We start from the raw sequence: 16,468 nt of genomic DNA, 5'->3' as shown, positions 1-16,468 counted from the left end.
AGGAATGCTAACATACCTTTCACCTTCTTCACTGCCTGCTGCACCTGCATGCCTACTTTCAATGACTGGTGTACCATGACACCCAGTTCTCGTTGCATCTCCCCCTTTCCTAATCGGCCACCATTCAGATAATAGTCTACTTTCCTGTTTTTGCCACGAAAGTGAATAACCTCACATTTATCCACATTATACTGCATCTGCCATGCATTTGCCCACTTACCCAGCCTATCCAAGTCACCTTGTAGCCTCCAAGACAGAGGGTTGTTCTTCTGGCTGGGGGTCTGTGGCAACACTGGGGTGCACAGCTTTAAGCTGAAAGGGGTGGAATTCAAAGGAGATGTGCGTATGAAGTTATTTATACACAGAGGATGGAGGGTGCCTGGAACACGCTGCCAGGTGTGGTGGTTGGTGTAGATCAGTGCATGCTCCTTTAACATAGTGACCTCACCACTACTAACTACTCCCCATTGTCTCTTGTATAATTGTAGCTTCCCCACCTCCAGCTCTCTCTCTAGCTCCTGTGATGACCACGGACAGCTAGTGCATAGTGTGTGTAGTGCTTATAATAAAGTTATCTAGTAAAAGACTTTGTGTGACAAGCAAGTCATTTTACATGGTGTCACAGCGGTAGACTCGCGTCTCCTGTTCATCTGCTTTATTTTTATTATTTGCTTTCTCCCAGTTGTGTCCCCATCCCCCTATTTTTTATTATGTCCAACTCGTTTCGTCGTCCCGACACGCTCGTTTTTGACACGGACATCGTCCACCGCTGGACTGTCTTCCAGCGCGACTATGAACACTATATTTCAATCGCTCATCCTGATGCCACTCCTGCTGTACAGGCTCACCTGCTCCTCAACCTGGCTGGTCCGGAGGCCATGGAACACTATGCCTCGTTCGAGTTCGCCCCTGCTGAAGACCGTCGCGATCCGGTATGTCTCATCGCTAAATTCACTGCCCTCTGCGATATCCCTACCAATAACATTATCGTGCGCTTTAAGTTCATCCAAAGGCGTCAGATTCCCGGTGAGCATATTGACGCTTTCATTGCCTCTTTGCGTCATATGGCTCGGCGGTGCCGCCTTGAAACGATAACCCCGGACGAAATGATCAGGGATGTCCTGGTCAACGGTCTCCTGAACTCTAAGCTGCGTGACGAGCTCCTGATGAAGCCTGATCTAACGCTAAGGGATGCCATGCATGCCGCTCGCATGGCCTCTGCTGTTGGCTCCGTATCTCAACCGGTGTCCCAGGACATCAACTTCACCGGTGCTGCTGGCCGCCGGCGGATCAATGGCACGCCACGCCAGGGCACCGCCGCTGCACCCGCTAAGGTCACACCTCGTCGCTGCCCAAATTGCAATTTCTCTTCCCACCAATTCAACGTTTGCCCAGCGCAGGGTAAAACTTGTAATTCCTGCGGGAAGCTGAACCACTTTTCTGCGGCATGTCGATCCCGTGGGAAACCTGTCCCTGCTCCAAGAAGGAGTCTTAACAACCTTGTGGACTCTGATAGCGCGCCTGGTTCCCAGTACCAGGATGAACTCCCTGACTCTGATACGAGCTCCTCCCATGGTGATTCAACTGTGTTTTCGCTTTTGGGTGCACCTGCATTGATAACAGATCCCTCTGTACATGTCACTGTGAATGGCCACTCCTTCCCTGCGAAGGTTGATACTGGTGCTTTTGCCAATGTTATGTCTGTTAGCCTCTTCAAGCAGATAAGATCTGGGGAGAGGGTTACTCCCGATGACTCCCGCCTTCATGCCTATGGGGGAGGTGTTCTGGTCCCTGTGGGGAAGGCCACGTTTATCTATACAGTTCTTGAGACCTCTCGGCCCCTCACTTTTCTCCTGCTGGATTCTGAAAACGTCACCCTGCTGGGCGCCCGTACATGCCAGGACTTTGGCTTGGTCTCTTTCCACCGCGACATCCACCTGGTGCAGGCCCCCATGGACCCCCTGAGCGAGTACCCCGACCGTTTTGATGACGTTCTGGGCAAATTGCCTTGTGCTTACAAAATCGTTGTTGACCCGGGGGTCAACCCGGTGATTAGACCGGCCCACCGCGTTTCTTTTGCCACGAAGGGCCGCGTGGAGTCCACACTACGTGACATGGTGGCCATGGGCATCCTCAAGGAGGTGAGTGCTCCCACCCGGTGGGTCTCCACCATGGTCGTCGCTGCCAAGAAGGACAAGAGCGAGATCAGGATCTGCATCAACCCGAAAGACCTGAACCCTGCCATCAAGTGCCCGCACTACCCCATGCGGACAGTGGAGGACGTCGCTGCACAGGTCGGTCCGGCCACAGTCTTCTCGGTCCTAGATGCCAAGAGCTCCTTCTGGCAGATCCCTCTGGATGAACGTTCCTCCTTCCTGACCACCTTTATCACACCCTTCGGCAGGTTCCGTTTTCTCCGCATGCCTTTTGGGATCAACTCAGCAAGCGAGGTTTTCCAGCGCACCATGGAACAGCTGTTTGCCGGGTTGCCGTGCGCTATCATTGTGGATGATATCCTGGTGTACGGGAGGGACGTCGCTGAGCACGACCTGCACCTCCGCCAAGTCCTGGACAGGGCTCGTGAGATCAATCTCAAACTCAACCCGAAGAAGTGTCGGTTCCGCGTTCCGGAAGTCACTTACGTAGGCCACGTTTTCACGGCGGGGGGTCTAAAGCCAGACCCCCAGAAGACAGCAGCGGTCACCGAAATGCCCGCTCCCACAGACGTGCCCGGCCTGCAGAGCTTTCTGGGCATGGTCAACTACCTGGGGAAGTTCATACCCGACCTCAGCGAACTGAGTGCTCCCCTCAGGGAGCTGATCAAGAAGGACAATACCTGGGTCTGGCTCCCGCATCACCAGTCGGCATTCGTGGCCCTGATGTCCAAGCTCGCACGCACCCCGACTCTCAAGTTCTTCGACCTAAACAGGCCATTTGCCCTCACTTGCGATGCATCTCAGTTCGGCCTCGGTGCCGCCTGCCTGCAGCTCCATGACGACCAGCAGCTGCCTGTTTCCTATGCTTCTCGCACCATGGCCCCTGCTGAGCAGCGCTACGCTCAGATCGAGAAGGAGCTCCTTGCGGTGGTGTTCGCATGCTCCAAATTCAAGGACTACATTCTGGGCAACACCTGCACCATTGAAACTGACCACCAGCCGCTGGTCTCTATCTTGAACAAGCCCATCCATGTTGCCTCTTCCCGTTTGCAGCGGATGATGCTGCAGCTCCAGCGTTTCACGTTCCAAATTGTGTACCGCAAGGGCAAGGATATGTTCGTGGCCGACACATTGTCCCGTGCGCCGCTCCCTTCCGTTGCCCGCCATCCATACGAATCGTCTGACCTGATGGTACTGAACGTTAACATTGATCCTTCCCAGCAGATGCAGTCCCTGGTCAAACACACTGCCGCTGATCCTGCCCTGCAACACCTTGCGGGCGTCATCCGCCGTGGCTGGCCTGACCGACGCTCTTCCCTGCCGGCTGGTGCCGTGCCCTACTTCCTGGTTCGGGATGAATTGGTACTGCACAACGGTGGTGAAGGGTCACAAGGTCGTGGTGCCGGCCGCGCTGCGGGATCATTACTTTCAAACCGCCCACAACGGCCACCCCGGGGTTGAGGCCATTTTGTCCCAGGCCCAAAGCCAGTTTTACTGGCCGGGCATGGCTCAGGACATCCGGGACAGGGTCTCCGCCTGTGCTGCCTGCAACAGTCTCCTGCCTCATCAACAGCGCCAACCTCTCATGCAGCAGCCGGCTCCCGAGTTGCCGTGGATGGCTGTCGCCACTGACATATTCGAATGGCGTGGCAAACACTTCCTGGTCCTGGTGGACTCCTACTCCAGCTGGTTCGAGGTGGACCAGCTGCCTTCCCTCACATCTGCTGCCGTCATCGGGAATCTTCGCCGCCACTTTTCAACCTTTGGGTCCCCGGTGACTCTCCAATCCGACAACGGCAGTCAGTTTTCCAGCGCAGAGTTCCGTGCCTTCGCCGCCCGTTGGAACATTCGCCACATCACCAGCAGCCTCGAGCACCCGCAAAGCAATGGCCTTGCGGAGCGCGCTGTCCGCAGCGCCAAGGAGCTGCTGGAATATTGTCGGCTTTCTCATTCTGACTTCTACCTTGCCCTCCTCAAACTCCGCAGCATTTCCCGGGACCCCGCACTCGGTTCGCCTGCCCAGCGCCTCATGTCCCGCACCACTCGCCCTCCTCTCCCGGTCTCTCAGCAATCCCTAAAGCCCACGGTCCGGAGCCCTGCCGCTGTCAAGGAGCGCATCATCGAGAAGCAGGCCATCCAGAAGCGCTCCTTTGACAAGTCGTCCCGTCTCCTTCCCCGTCTGTTCCCAGGCTAGGTTGTCCGGATGCAGTCCCCCTCCGGTCACCACCGGCTGGCCGTTGTCGTTGGCAATGCTGACTCTCCCCGATCATACCTGGTTGACTGCGAGGGCACCGTGTACCGTCGGTCCCGCCAGCACCTGCTGCTTGTCAACGAGCCTGCTCCGCCTCCCGCAGACCCGTTTTCACCGCCTGTCCCTTCCCCCCTGCCCGAAACTCCTCATGCCCCTGTCACTCCTCGCATGCCCCGGAAACTGCCCTCTCAGCTCTCAGTGCCCCGCACACGCCAGCCTCCTTCTCCTGCCTCACCTGCGAGTGTACCTGTTTCGCCTCCCCGTTCTCCTCCTTCCCCTGGGCACTCTTCACCCGGATCTCCCATCTCTGTCCCTGCCCCCGTCCCTGCAGCTCCTGCGGTTGAGGGGGAAGGCGGGTTGCGCACCCGCTCTGGGCGGTTGGTCAAGCCGCCTGTCCGTTACGGGGTGTTTGAGTAGCCTGTATCATGATATGTTTTAACTGTTCCCTGCGCGGTTTCTGATTCTAGCGTATGAGCCGTGGTCGCTCTGTGCAAGTGCAATGCTTTTGTTTCCAAGAGGAAGGGTGTAGATCAGTGCATGCTCCTTTAACTTAGTGACCTCACCACTACTAACCACTCCCCATTGTCTCTTGTATAATTGTAGCTTCCCCACCTCCAGCTCTGCCCTCCTCAACCTCCGCAACATGTGAAATATCTGTTTCTTCAAGTTGTCTGAGTCCTTCTTCACCACCACGTGGCTCTTCTGGCATAACTCTGCCATCATCTTCATCTTTATTCATGATTTAAAAGAGGTCTTGGCAGATTGCCGAGTCTTTACATTAGTCGAAAAAGTCTCTGCTTCAAAGTGACTTTGTTTTTATCAACAATTTCTTCCGAAACTAAAACATACCGATAATGTAGAGAACCTCTCTCTAATTCCAGGTGCAAAATAAATGATGCTAATTCAAATGGAATGCGCTTTATCATAAGAGATTCAAAACAATCCAAGGTCGGTCTGCCTTTCCCAGACACGCTGGAGAACACAACTTATTGAGCTCTGTAACAGAATTATTTTAATTAAAACCGTGATTTTAATTCAAAAGGTAATAATCGATTCGTACTCACAAATCCAGTGATACGTCTTCAGATACGTTCCGATGCTAATGTTGACCTTAAGGCTCTTCCTGGCCGAGATCTTCTCCAGTTCCACGATTGGAACCAATCTTCTTTCCTTGGCTGCGCCTCTCCGAGGTCTTAGCCTTCGTCCTGCTCTAGCTGCGCCTCTCCGAGGTCTTAGCCTTCGCACTTCGATCTTCTGTCCCTATCTCAGGGACTGGTATTTACCCCCGCCGGAGGTTCGCTTCTCCTTATCTTCTGTCCCACTCTCTGGGACTGGCAATTACCCCCCTGCCGGAGGTATCCTTCGACTTAATGTAGCGGTAGATTTTTCAAATCTTTCAGGAAATTAACTCCCTAGCCACTAATTGGGTGAGACGGGATAACGGGAATATCTTCGGTACGCATGCAAGCTGCCTCAGAGACCTTCAGAGCTTCTCCTTTCATAAAGCTTCAGCACACAGTCTTTTAATGAATATTTTCTTTATTGTAGATATAAAACAGTAAGATACATCCAAGGTTTTTCCGACTTGTTCCGGCAATCTTCTTCGAACTCCAGCTCATTACTTCAGATACTAGAAAACTCCTCGTGTCTCCATCCTTCACATGATCTTGACATGTGGCTTGACATGCTCGACATGTGGCTTGACATGGTCGAAGGATTAACCTTCTCCCTCTTCACTCCAAAACGAATCTAATCAACTAAACTACCACGCAAGCAGTTAAGCTGCATAAACACGCCCAAAGACACGTCATAAATCCCACCCACATTATAACGGGCAGTCTAAAATTTAAAGGAACATGTCATCCACAATGACATGCAAAACAGGCCAAATGGCCACTACAGGCAGCTTTAAGGGACATTGTTCAGGTAGCATTTGGAGTATTGCATAGTTCACCAGAATGGTTAAAAAACAAGGAACTGCAGATGCTGGTTTACAAAAAAGGACACAAAATGCTGGAGTAACTCAGCGGGACAGGCAGCATCTCTGGACAGAAGGAATGGGTGACATTTCGGGTCGAGACTGAGGAGCGTCTCGACCAGAAATGTTACCTATTCCTTCCAGCATTTTGTGTTTACCTAAACAGTGACTATCCACGTGGTGGTGTGCCAGCAGGCAGGAGGAGCGGGCAAAGGCCTTGCCACAGAGCGGGCAGGTGAAGGGGCGCTGGCCGGTGTGGACTCGCCGGTGCTCCAGCAGGTGGTCAAGGTGGGTGAAGCCCTTACCACAGGACAGGGAAGGGACGCTCACCGCTGTGGGTACACCGGTGCTGCCACAGGCTGGACATGCGGGTGAAACCTTTGCCACACTCAGCGCACACAAGGGGTCTCTCTCCGGTGTGTATCCGCTGGTGCTCCCGCAGCCCCTGTGCTCTCTTGTCACAGTGGGAGCAGCTGCTCGCCGACGTGGGCCCGCCGGTGCTGCCGCAACCCCTGCGAGCTGTCAAACGACTCACCACAGTACGGGCATTGGTAGGATTGGCCTCTGGTGTGCACGTGCTGGTGATACAGGGCGTGGGATGCCATGGCAGAGCGCTCTCCACACACCGGGCTGGGGACGAGACTGTCGCCGGCGTGAACCCGCTCGTGGGACAGCAGGTTGGAGGAACGGGTGAAGCCCTTGCCGCACTAGGTACAGCTGTAAGGACGCACGCGGGTGTGGGTGCGCTGGTGCTTCTGCAGGTGACTAGACTGGGTGAAGCCCTTGCCGCACTGGTCGCAGGTGAAGGGGCGCTCGCCGGTGTGGGTGCGCTGGTGCACCTGCAGGGTGCCAGAGTTGGTGAAGCCCTTGCCGCACTGGGCGCAGGTGAAGGGGCGCTCGCCGGTGTGGGTGTGCTTGTGCATCAGCAGGTTGGAGGAGCAGGTGAAGCCCTTGCCGCACTGGCCGCAGGTGTAGGGGCGCACGCGGGTGTGGGTGCGCTGGTGCTTCTGCAGGTGAGTAGACTGAGTGAAGCGCTTGCCGCACTGGGCACAGGTGTAGGGGCGCTCGCCGGTGTGGGTGCGTTTGTGCTCCAGCAGGCTACAGGGTCTGGTGAAGTCCTTGCCGTGTAGGGCGCAGGTATAGGGGCGCTCGCCGGTGTGGGTGCGCTGGTGCACCAGCAGGCCGCTGGGCTGGGTGAAGCCCTTGCTGCACTGGGCACAAGTGTAGGGGCGCTCGCCGGTGTGGATGCGTTGGTGCTTCAGCAGTTTGCTGGACTGGGTGAAGCCCTTGCCGCACTGGGCACAGGTGTAGGGGCGCTCGCCGGTGTGGGTGCGCTGGTGATCCAGCAGGTAGCTGGACCGGGTGAAACTTTTGCCACAATGGGCGCACTTGTAGGGCCGCTCCCCGGTGTGCACGCGCCTTTGCATCTTCAGGTGGTTAGGCAACTTGAAGCCTTTGCCGCAGTCGAGGCAGGTGAAGGGCCGCTCACTGCTGTGCACCCGCCGGTGCCTCCACAAGAATAGAAGAATTAGAAGAATAGTTTCTTTATTGTCATTGTAACATGAACCATGTACAACGAAATTGTAAAATGTCAGCCTGTCAGTGCACCATTCAAACATTTCTAAAAGCTAACGATACATACAAGGTAAAATATTTAAAAAAGATAAACAACTAAAATAAATATCATAAAAATAGCACGCATAAACACCCAGCCCTACATCCTTCTGTCGATTTCACAGTCTCTTAGTATGTATCGCCCCTGCGTTCCTTGGCGGCTACATTTAGTGCCTTTATAGCAGTGAGGTAAAAACTGTTTTTAAGTCTGTTTGTCCTTGTCCTGGTAGATCTGTACCGTCTGCCTGACGGTAACAGTTCAAACAGGGGGTGTCCGGGGTGGGAAATGTCCTTTATAATACAACCCCGACAAATGGGTAAAGCTCTTGCTGCAGGTGGAGCAGCCATAGGGCATCTCGCCCGTGTGCACCCGCCGGTGGATCTCCAGGACATTTGCCGTCTTGAAACTCTTGCCGCTCTCTGAGCAGTTGAAGGTGCGTTCTCCCGTGTGCACCCGCAGGTGGGTCTCCAGCGCGCTCGGGCTCCGGCAGGCCTTGCCACACTCGTCGCACACATAACGCTTCTCCATGTTGTGCTCCATCATCTGGTCCTCCATCGAAGCTCAGCCCCTCGAAGCTCGGCCCGCACACCGAGCAGATGGGGGACTCACCTGCACCCTGGCTGCCCTCAATGGCCGCTCACGTCCCCGTCTCTCCGTCCACAGCAACGGCTCCTAAACCCTGCAGGAGGGGAACACAGAGGGTCAACAAGCTGGCAAACAGGACATTACTAGCACATATTGAGTGTGTTTATGGCGGAGGAAACCGTTATATAATTCTGCGCGGCACACTGGCGCAGCGGTACAGTTGCTGCCTCACCGCCAGAGACCCGGGCTCGATCCTGACTACGGGTGCTGTCCGTGCGGAGTTTGTACGTTCTCCCTTTGACCTGCGTGGGATTTTACTCCGGGAGTTCCGGTTTCCTTGAACATTTCAAAACGTTCAGGGTAGGGTTGTAGGGTTGTAGCCTCCTCAAAATTGCCGAATTATCCCTAATGTGCGTGGGACAGTGCCAGTGTACGGGGTGATCGCTGGTCGGCATGGACTCCGTGGGCCGAAAGACCTGTTGTTTCCGCGCTGCATCTCTAAACTAAACTAAACCAAAGAAGGGTGTTGACCCAAAATGCCACCCACCCACTCCTTCTCTCCACAGATGCTGCCTGACCGGCTGAGTTACTCCAGCACTTTGTGTCTATCTTCTCCACAGATGCTGCCTGACCCGCTGAGTTACTCCAGCACTTTGTCATAGAGTGATGCAGCGTTGGAAAGAGGCCCTTCGGCCCAACTCGTACCCGCAGGCCTAGATCCCTCGGCTCCACACATTGCGCCAGGCTCAGAGTTGTACAGAGACCTAGTGAGACCACACCTGGAGTATTGTGTGCAGTTTTGGTCCTCTAATTTGAGGCCATTCTTGCTATTGAGGGAGAGCAGCGTAGGTTTACAAGGTTAATTCCCGGGATGGCGGGACTGTCATATGCTGAGAGAATGGAGTGGTTGGGCTTGTACACTCTGGAGTTTAGAAGGATGAGAGGTTATCTTATTGAAACATAAGATTGTGGAAGTCGGGGTAAGTGTGAGAGACATGTACCCAACTTCAGAATTCCAAACGTGAAGCGAAATGAAGGCGAAGAGAAGCGAGAACTGAAGGGACTACAGCAGCTAAAGTGCTTGGTAAACATTGAAAATATTGGGAATTATCGCGTTTGCTCACTGCATTTCATCAAGTAAGGCATTATTTGTGTTTTTTCTTGATTCCTTTGGTATCTAAATATTCTCAGAAGTGATAAATCTGGCTGTAAATTTTTCTTCAGATGCGTTTGCATTTTGTATGTAAAAACCCACTTGGGAACCATGGGCGATTTAAAAAAATTACAGCCAAATTTATCACTTCTGAAACTTTTTAGATGCCAAAGGAATTAAGAAAAAACACAAATAATGCCTTAGTTGATGCAATGCAGTGAGCAAACGGCCAATGTTCGCCAAGCACTCTGGCTGTTGTTGTCCCTTCAGCTCTCGCTTTTATCTACCGTCATTTCTCCTCACTTTTGGAATTCTGAAGTAGGCTAAATGTCTCTCACGCTTATCCCGATTTCCATAATTATTTACAGCGCAAAAATGGACAATTTCAGCGGTGGGGTTTTAACGGGCCCGCTACGCTGGAAACAATGGTAAGTGCCTACCTGCAGTTCATCGCATGTAATCCATTTGGAGTAGCGTAGCAACAGTACGGGTCATGGGTCGTGACCCCACTGCCGTGAAACCTCCCTATATTCCAAATGGAATTTAAACCGGAGGTGGTGGAGGGAAGACTTAAGCCAGAAAGGGTTCTTGGGAAGAAAGAGCTACTTTAAATTTAGTTGCATCTGGTTGGGTAACTATAGCAGGGTGGAGATTATTCCATGCTTTAATTGTGTGTGCGGGGGAAGTACGAATTGCTGTACACATCTGTCTTTGTAGCTGGGATCACAAATTGGATCGAATGCCCTCGTCTGCTCCTAATTGGTTTGGGTTTGGTGTAGGTCTTGTAATCTATGTCGAGCTGACCATTTAACAGTTTGTAAAAACAGGTCAAACGGTGAGCTCCACGTCTGTCTTGGAGAGGGTTCCACCCCAGAGAATTCAGAAGTTTGGTGACACTCGCTTCTCTCCCATAGGTGTTAGTAACAAATCGAGCTGCCTGTCTTTGGACACGTTCGATGAAAGAAATATTTTTATTTGTGTATGGGTCCCATGCTGCAACTGCGTAGTCCAAATAGATGTTTAGATCTAGTAATTGAATTTTGTAATTAGCTACAATTGGGCAACTAACTAACTTGGAAAAACGTACCTATGCTCTCAAGCCTTCCTTGGCTTCCTCTGAGCGAGGGCTATATGTATATATGTATGTAGTTTGTTTGTTTATACCAGTGATTCCCAACCTGGAGCCATATATGGCAAATCTCAGGGGGGCCACAGAAAAATGTGGGGATTAAGGTTCAATGAAAGGTGCCACCTTTTTTTCGCTAATAATGTCAGGGAGGGAGGGGGGGCACAGAAAAATTTAAAGAGCCCAAGGGGGCCATGAGCTAAAAAAGGTTGGGAACCACTGGTTTATACAATTCTTATAACAAATGTAAAACACTTTGGCCAACGAGAGTTGTTTTGTAAATGTGCTATATAAATAAATGTGACTTGACTTGACTAACTAATTATAGAAACATAGACCATAGGTGTAGGAGTAGGCCATTCGGCCCTTCGAGCCTGCACCGCCATTCATATGATCATGGCTGATCATCCAACTCGGTATCCTGTACCTGCCTTCTCTCCATACCCCCTGATCCCTTTAGCCACAAGGGCCACATCTAACTCCCTCTTAAATATAGCCAACGAACTGAGTGGCCTCAACTACCTTCTGTGGCAGATAATTCCACAGATTCACCACTCTCTATGTGTGTGAAAAAAAATGTTTTTCTCATCTCGGTCCTAAAAGATTTCCCCCTTATCCTTAAACTGTGACCCCTTGTTCTGGACTTCCCCAACATCGGAAACAATCTTCCTGCATCCAGCCTGCCCAACCCCTTAAGAATTTTGTACATTTCCATAAACATCCCCCCCCCCCCTCAATCTTCTAAGATCTAGCGAGTACAAGCCGAATCTGTCCAGTCTTTCTTCATATGAAAGTCCTGACATCCCAGGAATCAGTCTGGTGAACCTTCTCTGTACTCCCTCTATGGCAAGAATGTCTTTCCTCAGATTAGGAGACCAAAACTGTACGCAATACTCCAGGTGTGGTCTCACCAAGACCCTGTACAACTGCAGTAGAACCTCCCTGCTCCTATACTCAAATCCTTTTGCTATGAATGCTAACATACCATTCGCTTTCTTCACTGCCTGCTGCACCTGCATGCCTACTTTCAATGACTGGTGTACCATGACACCCAGGTCTCGTTGCATCTCCCCTTTTCCTAATCGGCCACCATTCAGATAATCTTGTTCCTATTTACTTAGTATGGCTGTATGGTAACTCAAATACAACTTGAAAACATCCAGTGAATTGGCCTCCACTGCCTTCTGTGGCAGGGAATTCCACAGATTCACAACTCTCTGGGTGAAAATGTTTTTCCTCATCTCAGTCCTATACGACCTACCCGTTGTTCTTAAATGGTGGCCCCTGGTTCTGATAATATCCTATTATATAATACAAATTATAACATAAGGTATTTTATTAAGTAAAGATTAATTTGACTTCTTTGTATTTTGGGTTCTGAAGCTTTGTAATTCTGTGCTGTAGATGAGCTGGGTGATCAGGAAATTGGAGGCCAGCATTCAAACTGCATCCAAGCTGCTTCCTGTTGTGCCCAAGCAAATGATATTGACAGCGGTGGGAGAGGATGTGTTTCCTGAGAAGGTGCTGGCTTCTGTCAACAGAAGCCTTGAGAGAGGATATGTTTCCTTTGGAGTTTGGTCTCCGTAAACAGGAACCTCTGCAGGTAATTGATACAGATCCTTACATTGTTTAAGAAGGTACTGCAGATGATAGACCTTTGACTAAGTTCCTGTTGTTTGGGGGTTTGTAACTGAAGTTTGTGATCGATATAACCATAGCATGAGAAGTATTGTGTTAGTGACAAGAATGCTTTGAATGGGTATACTCTGTGATTGATGTGTTAGACGTCATTGCTCCAACTATGTATAAACATGTGACTACGTTTCCAAAATACTATAAAAAGATGCTGTATGTCTGTTCATTAGAGTGATGGCCCAGGAGGGTTAAGTATGTGTTGCATACTTGACTTTGTATCCCCTGGCACCCTCGCCGGCTAAATGATCAGTGAAGCTTGTGTTGGTTGAACTAACTTATTGTGAGTTGACTGTTTTAAGAAATGGACCTTAACAGTTCTGGGCGCCCCCAACATGGGGAACATGTTTCCTGCATCTACCCTGTCCAATCCCTTACTAATTTTATACGATTCTATAAGATACCCGCTCATCCTTCTGAATTCCAGTGAATACAAACCCAGTCGACCCATTCTTTCAACATATGTCAGTCCCGCCATCATCATCATTTCCTGAGAAGGTTGGCATTTTCTTTCATTCTTGATAACACAACATGAATTCTGAAGAATTCCGAAGAACACAGTCAGGTTAGGAAAAACTTGCTTTATTTGTTAGGCAAGGCACAAATGCGTTAAGACTTTCTTTAAAAAAAACACTTTAAAATGCTTATAAGTGTTTGGGCCAGTGGCAGCCAGCTGGTACTGTGAGCAGTCGGCTGTGTGCAGCTTGGCTCACTTTTGCATTTTCACTTGGGTACAGTATGAATGAGAAGATGCTGGTACTGTTGCTTGTCTGCTCCTCGACAGGGCCAAGGAGGGCTTATATTAGGAACACTTCTCCATCCGTTTCCCACCACGGATGGCTGACCTGCTGAGTTCTACCGGCAATTTGGAGGGGAATGGCCAGGCGACGTGTCGGGTCTGGACCTTTCTATGGACTCATGGAGTCGGGGGGTGGGGGGGGGGGCCTGGAAAAAAGAGTTGGGGTCAGGACAGACTCCAGGATTTCATTTGGATGAGGGGAGAGTCTCCTCAAATTGGAGAATTCTGTGTTCATGTCATTGGGCTGTAAGCTATGAGGTGCTGTTCCTCCATTTTGTGTGTCACCTCACTCTGGCAATGGAGGAGGCCCAGGACAGAAAGATCAGTGTGGGAGTGGGAAGGGGAGTTAAAATGGTTGGCAACCGGGAGATTCAACAGGCCTTGGCGGACTGGGCGCAAGTGAAGGTGAAATGCCCGCTGGGTCTAGATACAAGGAACAGCAGATGCTGGTTTACAAAAAGCGACACAATCTCCTGGAGTAACTTGCACCTCTGGAGAGCATGGACAGGCAACATTCTAGGTCAGGACCCTTCTTCAGACTGCTTGATGTGGGGGGTGGAGAAAGTCGGAAAGGAGAGGTGGGAGTGGTCGCCTTAGATTGCCTTCCCTCTACAGATGCCGCCTGACCCACTGAGTTCCTCCACCGCTTTAGAGGGAATGGACCGACGACGTTTTGAGTCAGGACCCTTCTTCAGACTGATTGGAGAGGGTGGGTGGAGGAAGCCGGAAAAGAGAGTTGGGGGCTGGACAAAGCCTGGCAAGTGATAGGTGGACACAAAATGCTGGAGTAACTCAGCGAGACGGGCGGCATCACTAGAGAGAAGGAATGGGTGAAGTTTCAGGCTGAGACCCTTCTTCAGAAGTGATAGGTGAGGGAGACGCAAGAAACTGCAGATGCGGGAATCTTGCATAGAGCACAATTTAGATGCACAGAGTCTCTTGCCCTGAGTGGGGGAATCGAAGACCAGAGGACATGGGTTCAAGGTGAAGGGGAAAAGATTTAACAAGAATCTGAGGGGTAACTTTTCAACAGAGAGTGGAGGGTGTATGGAACAAGCTGCCGGTGGAGATAGTTGGGGCTGGGACTATCCCAACATTTTAGAAACAGTTATAGACAGGTACATAGATGGGCCAAGTTTGGAGGGATATGGACCAAATGCAGGCAGGTGGGACTAGTGTAGCCGGGACGTTGATCGGTGTGGGCAAGTTGGGCCTGTTTCCATACAGTATCACTCTATGACTCTAATACTGTGCTGCAGTAAATCAGCAGGTCAGGCAGCATCTGTGGAGAACATGGATAGGTAACGTCTCACAGAGTGCTGGAGTAACTCAACGGGTCAGACAGCATCTGTGGGGAACATGGATAGGTGAAACCCATGCCACACTCAGCGCACACAAAGGGTCTCTCTCCGGTGTGTATCCGCTGGTGCTCCCGCAGCCCCCATGCTCTCTTGTCACAGTGGGAGCAGCTGCTCGCCGACGTGGTCCCGCCGGTGATGCCGCAACCCCCGCGAGCTGTCAAACGACTCGCCACAGTACGGGCAGTCGTAGGGCGGGCCACTGGTGTGCACGTGCTGGTGAGACGGGGCGTGGGAGGCCATGGCAAAGCGCTCTCCACACACCGGGCTGGGGACGGGACGGCCGCCGGCGTGAACCCGCTGGTGGGACAGCAGGTTGGAGGAACGGGTGAAGCCCTTGCCACACTGGGCACAGGTGTAGGGGCGCTCGCCGGTGTGGGTGCGCTGGTGCTTCAGCAGGTTGCCAGAGTGGCTGAAGCCCTTGCCGCACTGGGCGCAGGTGTAGGGGCGCTCGCCAGTGTGGGTGCGCTGGTGCACCAGCAGGTTGCCGGAGTGGGTGAAGCCCTTGCCGCACTGGGTGCAGGTGTAGGGACGCTCGCCAGTGTGGGAGCGCTGGTGTATCAGCAGCCCGCTGGAGGTGGTGAAGCCCTTGCCGCAGTCGCTGCAGGTGTAGGGCCGCTCCCCGGTGTGCACGCGCCTGTGCACCTTCAGCTCCTTGGACGACTTGAAGCCTTTGCCGCAGTCGGGGCAGGTGAAGGGCCGCTCACTGCTGTGCACCCGCCGGTGCTGCCGCAGCCCCTTCAACTGGGTAAAGCTCTTACCGCAGGTGGAGCAGCCATAGGGCTTCTCGCCCGTGTGCACCCGCCGGTGGGTCTCCAGCTCGCTCGGGCTCCAGCAGGCCTTGCCACACACGTCGCACTCATAACGCTTCTCCTTGTTGTGCCCCGTCATGTGGTCCTCCATCGAAGCTCAGCCCCTCGAAGCTCGGCCCGCACACCGAGCAGATGGGGGCTCACCTGCACCCTGGCTGCCCTCAATGGCCGCTCACGTCCCCGTCTCTCCGTCCACAGCAACGGCTCCTAAACCCTGCAGCGGGGAACACAGAGGGTCAACAAGCTGGCAAACAGGGCATTACTAGCACATATTGAGCACATCTTGAATCTTTATGGCGGAGGAAACCGTTATATAATTCTGCGCGGCACACCTCCAGAGGACCGGGATCGATCTTGACTACGGGTGCGGTCTGTACGGAGTTTGTACGTTCTCCCTTTGACCTCCGTAGGTTTTTACTCCGGGTGTTCCGGATTCCTCCAACATTTCAAAGACGTTCAGGGTTGTAGATTAATCGGCCTCCGCAAAATTGCTGAATTGTCCCTAATGTACGTGGGATAGTGCTAGTGTACGGGGTGATCGCTGGTCGGCGCGGACTCCGTGGGCGGAAAGACCTGTTGTTTATACGCTGCATCTCTAAACTAAACTAAACCAAAGAAGGGTGTCGACCCAAAACGCCACCCATTCCTTCTCTCCACAGATGCTGCCTGACCCGCTGAGTTACTCCAGCACTTTGTGTCTATCTTCTCCACAGATGCTGCCTGACCCGCTGAGTTACTCCAGCACTTTGTCATAGAGTGATACAGCGTTGGAAAGAGGCCCTTCGGCCCAACTCGTACCCACAGTCCTAGATCCCTCGGCTCCACACATTCCGCCAGGCTCAGAGTTGTACAGAGTCCTAGTGAGACCACACCTGGAGTATTGTGTGCTGTTTTGGTCCCCTAATTTGAGGAAGGACATTCTTGCTATTGAGGGAGAGCAGCG

General features: G+C 52.3%; 1 pseudogene; it reads right to left on the bottom strand.

Moving 5' to 3' along the window:
- Nucleotides 1-886: 886 nt before the first annotated feature.
- Nucleotides 887-15,571, bottom strand: LOC116969692 (annotated as a pseudogene).
- Between the last annotated feature and the right edge of the window lie 897 nt (nt 15,572-16,468).

This window comes from Amblyraja radiata, unplaced genomic scaffold (assembly GCF_010909765.2).
Source record: "Amblyraja radiata isolate CabotCenter1 unplaced genomic scaffold, sAmbRad1.1.pri scaffold_1033_ctg1, whole genome shotgun sequence".
Classification (NCBI taxonomy): Eukaryota; Metazoa; Chordata; class Chondrichthyes; order Rajiformes; family Rajidae; genus Amblyraja; species Amblyraja radiata.
Note: the sequence above shows the minus strand (reverse complement) of the source record. Positions and strands in the feature narration are given on the sequence as shown.